Source organism: Lactuca serriola, chromosome 8, assembly GCF_051521515.1.
Source record: "Lactuca serriola cultivar US96UC23 chromosome 8, Lser_US96UC23_V15, whole genome shotgun sequence".
NCBI lineage: Eukaryota > Viridiplantae > Streptophyta > Magnoliopsida > Asterales > Asteraceae > Lactuca > Lactuca serriola.
In genome coordinates, this window is record NC_136415.1 from 61,873,376 (window position 1) to 61,878,561 (window position 5,186).

General features: G+C 33.4%; 1 pseudogene; it reads right to left on the reverse strand.

The window, feature by feature from the left end:
• Positions 1-3,369: 3,369 nt before the first annotated feature.
• LOC145069476 (putative ribose-5-phosphate isomerase 2 pseudogene) lies at positions 3,370-4,839 on the reverse strand (annotated as a pseudogene).
• Between the last annotated feature and the right edge of the window lie 347 nt (positions 4,840-5,186).

The window sequence follows — 5,186 nt, forward strand, 5'->3', positions numbered from 1 at the left end:
AACCACCATCACCACCAGTATTTCCCATCCTAAACCTACTCGCAACAGTAAGGTGCCTTCGTCTTTCTCCTAATAAACCCTTCTATTCATTTCTAAACTCAAAATCAAAATAAATTTCAATTCCAACATCAAACCAATGTTGGAACCTAAAAATCAAAATTGATGCTTGAACCTGCAAATCAAATTAGCACTGTTGTAAAAATCCCAACTAGGTCCCAATTATTCCGTAGGCACTACTCGACCGATTAGAGGGCGCCTAGCGACTAATCCCTGCATACATAATGAGTGAAGCATTATAGAACTATGAAATTTTAACATTTTGAAGAAGTTTTATTTCAATGGAAACAATCTGGGGCATGATTAAAGTTGTATTAATCATATTAACCTATTTTGTTATTATATTAGTGGTATTTACGAACTTTGATATGATATTAGTCATATTTAATTTTATAAAATTCAACAAATTAGCAATTAATGGTCCCCGATTAATCCCCCGATAAATCTCCGCCTAGCCGATTAGTCTCTTGACCCCAATCCACCGACTAGCTAACGTCGAACGTTTTTTACAACCTTGCAAATTAGTAATCTATCGATTTCCATGAACAAAGGAGGAAGATCAGAAATAGGAAAAGATAGAGTACAAAGTAGTTTCTCTCGATTTCCAAGCTTAAAATTCATCGATTTTTTCACAAGGAGGTAATTTTAAATTATTAACCCAAGATTGGGAAGGGAATAGTTGAGGGAGACTACCCACTAGATAAGGTAGTAGTGGTTGTTTCCCTTTTCAGATGAAGGTGACCCGTGTAGGTTGGTGGTGACCGGAGGAGGAGGAGGCAATGGTTGAGGAAGTAGTGGCTAGTGGTGGATATTTTTTAGAGAAACAGGGAGATAGAGAAATTGATGGTGGTGATGACATTAACGGATGTAGCGAAGTAGGTTGTTGCCTAGTGTTGGATGATTGTTTGTTGGTGGATCCATCGAGTTTTCCCACTGTCTCTCACGGTATTACACCAACAAACACACACAAGGTGTGTGTATTTTGTGTTTCTCTAGTCCGATAAGGACATTGGCTCCGATGATTGAAAGGTAAGAGGTACTTAACAGGGAGAGAGAAAGAGAGAGAGAGAATGTGTGAGTGTGTGTGTGTGTGTGTATATATATATATATATATATATATATATATATATATGTGTGTGTGTGTGTGTGTGTGTGTATGTATGTGTGTGTGTGTGCGCGCACACACACAAGCGTTGAGTGTATGTTTGTGTGGGTCATGTTTTTTTAATGAACAAAACTTTAAATTAAATAGATAAAAATATAAAATATATATATATATATATATATATATATATATATATATATATATATATATATATATATATATATATATATATATATATATATACTAAGAAGGCAAGTTGGTTATTTCAGTTATAGAAAGGACCAAACCAACAACGAAAAATGTTTAAAATGACTATAAACACAAAACTAAAAGACAATGGAAAGTAACTACATAAATAAAACAAGCCATATAGACCAAATTTACAATTTACTCGAATTTTATTCATAAACCAGCGAGGTGACACTAACGAAGCCTAAAACTAACTTGCCTTATCGAAGTGTTTGTGCATTTTGGAAGCCCAAAGCATAAACCTATTAACGTATAAAATTTGGAAGCCCATGGACTCGCTATAATACTTATACCATAATCTAGGTTTCCAATTGAAACTCACCAAAGCCCTTTTGAAACAGACAATAACAGGCTGAAATATATATATATATATATATATATATATATATATATATATATATATATATATATATATATATATATAGGGTTAGTGAATATAAGGCTGTTATGCAGCTAACATTAGATGTAGAACTATTCAAAACTACGTCGTTTTGTATCAAATTGTAACTTTCAATCTCTAATATCTTCTATTCCTTTTAAAATCGTCATTTCCTCCTTGATTTTAGGTATACACAACTTGATTCTATCTATAAGAAATCGTCATATTCAATGTTTATACCTAGAAGTTCATTTAGTTCCATTTGTTTAAGAAAGTGATAATTTATTTTCTATTTTTTTTCAAGAAAATGACATAAATGGTTTATTTAATAAAATAAACGAATTATCTTCATCAATTTATTACATAAAATGGTTCTTCATGGAGTGATTTCTTTGTTTCCATTTATTAATGTAATTGGGAGCATTAACTTCAATATTTAACTTGTTCGAATTGTTAGTTAGAGATACCGACTAGATCCAATTATAAAAGTATTTGTTAATTAAGAATCAAACAGAATAATCAAAATTTATAAAATAAATTGAACAAAATAAACCCCATGTTAAAATCTCTATTGACAAAGATGAAATTTGGAAGAAAAACAAATCGTGTAAACGGAATTAGTTAATCTCAGCGTACAGATTTGTGATGCTAATGTGTGAAAATCCTATTGAAATTTAGGAATTCAATTTTGAAATTAGTTTAAATAACTCTTATAAGGTAAGTAATTATATTTTGATTATATTTTGATACAGTTTTGGATGGTTCCACATTTAAACTTGGGTATATAACAACCACATATTCACTAACCCCTATATATATATATATATATATATATATATATATATATATATATATATATATATATATATATATATATATATATACACTGAAACTCAAAATACACGTATAATATATAACTTAGTTATTATCGTACAACGAGTAACGAGTGAAATGAAAAATAGACAACAAGCTGTGTCGTTCATTCTTTTTGTATAGTAAAGCTAATTTTTTTGGAGACTATGTCTATAGATATAAGGGATATAACATTGATATTCATGATACATTGTACTCTATTAAAAAGCTTCACAACATCCGGCACGTATAAACCAAACATATTAAATACAAATGGTATGAACATGTTGATTTTCCATGCTCGGTTTTTCATATTTGATGACCTTGCCTGTAGCAATTTTTAAAATAACATATATCGCCATGAAACCCTCAAAAGGAGATACCCTGTAAGATCCACACATACATGTTTCCCTCCAACTCATCTAAAAATCAAAACATCAGTCGATTTAGATTGACTTCGGATCAGTTAAAAAATTCACACGAGCCTTTGCTGATACCCAAGTAATAGAAAAACAGAAGTAAAAAAGACACATAACGTAATCTCGTTCTAGAATATGCTTACAAGTCGACTCTTGGCACTTAGAAATGAAAGACGTATCAAGATTGTCCCATATGAACAAGTTATGGTGTCAACATTTTATGTACTCTGTTTTCTTCATGAAACGATCATCTAAAAAGGTCGAAAACAAGGAAACAAACACACAAATAACCCCCAAAACTCTCGAAATTAATACCAAAATGTTGAGCCAAATCATTCCCATTAGCATGTAAAATTAACAAGTGCAGAACAACTCAAAACTCTCCCATGTAACAACATATCTAATCGAGAAAACATGAACCCTTCCTTAATACCTGCATTCTTATCTAGATACCTAGAAACTATCGAAATGTAAAAAAAAGCTCAAAATCATTTTAGTTCAATCATGTCTATCTCCCTAAACTTTGTTCTTCTTCACGGTGACACCATGTTCACCGGCGACTATCAAAGTGGTAGCCATATCAAGAAACATTCCATGCTCCACCACTCCGGGAATCCTCAAAATTGCATCGCCGGCAGCCTTCAAATCCCCTATACTTTTCTTGAAATACAAATCGATGATGTAATTGTTATTATCAGTTACATATGGGTCTTCGGATTCCGGTAAAGTTCGAAGCTTTGCCACACAATCAGCATCTTTAAACAACGATTGAAGCATCTGCGCTGTAAATTTCCAGCAAAACGGAACAATTTCAACAGGCATAGCTAAACCACTGCCACCGATATAATCAACAAGCTTTGATTCATCGACAATCACCACGAATTTCTTTGAAACGCATTCGATCATTTTTTCACGTAACAAAGACCCACCACGACCTTTAACCAAATTCATGTCCGGGTCGACTTCATCTGCTCCATCAATGGCTAAATCGATAACAGGGTGTGTCTCGAGATCCGATAAAGGGATGTTTAGAGATAAAGCTTGTTCGTGGGTTTTTTTCGAGGTGGGGATTCCGACGATGTCCGTCAGTATACCTTGCCGGAGAAGTTCGCCGATACGGTCGACTGCATGTTTGGCGGTAGACCCGGTTCCAAGTCCGACAACCATACCGGATTCTACGAACTCAACAGCCTTAAACCCGGCGATTTTCTTCAATTCGTCTTGACTCAAACTCACCGGAGAGGGAGATGGAGACGTCATTAAGGCACCGGCGGCGGTGTCGACGTTTCCAGTCCCGATAAAATGTGGGTCATACGCAAGAGCCATCTTGTTGATATAAATACACACAACTAATGGCGAAAATTGAACTGAATTTTCTGAAACAGTTAAAAAGGTAAGGTGGGTATCGTCGTCGGATTGTAGATCAACCAAAATAATTAGGGTTTTTTGAAATTGTGAAGACGAAAGAAGATGGTATACGAGGAACCGAAAATGAGATTGTGTGGACAGCGCGGGTGGTGAGAATGTGGCTAAGGGTTATCGCGTGTGTGTGTGTGTGGATTTGGGGGTTTTATAGAGAGCTGAGATGGGGGGAATGTGAATCTTTGATATGCGGTGGTGGTGGCGGCGGAGAATGGAGGAGGAGGTGACCTCGAAGCAATAAATTTTAGTTTCTTGGAGAGAATCGTAACGTATCCGGGGAATAAACCAGAGACCGTTGACGGTGCAGCTGTGCCGGACGGTAGCATTTAAATAACCCACAACCTCATTTTTTGGGACTATATGTTTTTAGCAGGAAAAAGGAAAATGGTTTATCATCTAATTATTTTTGTTGTTTTGTGTATATTTAGATAATTTTTTTTATATATATTTTACTATTATGTTATATAGGAATATATTTAACAAGGTAAATGTGTATAGAAAGATAAAGTTGTTTTAATATTAACAAAATAAATATAAATATATATGAATATATTTAATAAGTTACATGTGTACAGGAAGATAAAATTGTTTAAATATTAACAAAATAAAAGGTTAATCATAATATAAGTCATTTTATTCGTTTTTAATATTGATTTTACTTTTTATATTTGTTAGTATTATTTTTTTAATTGTTATTTTTAAA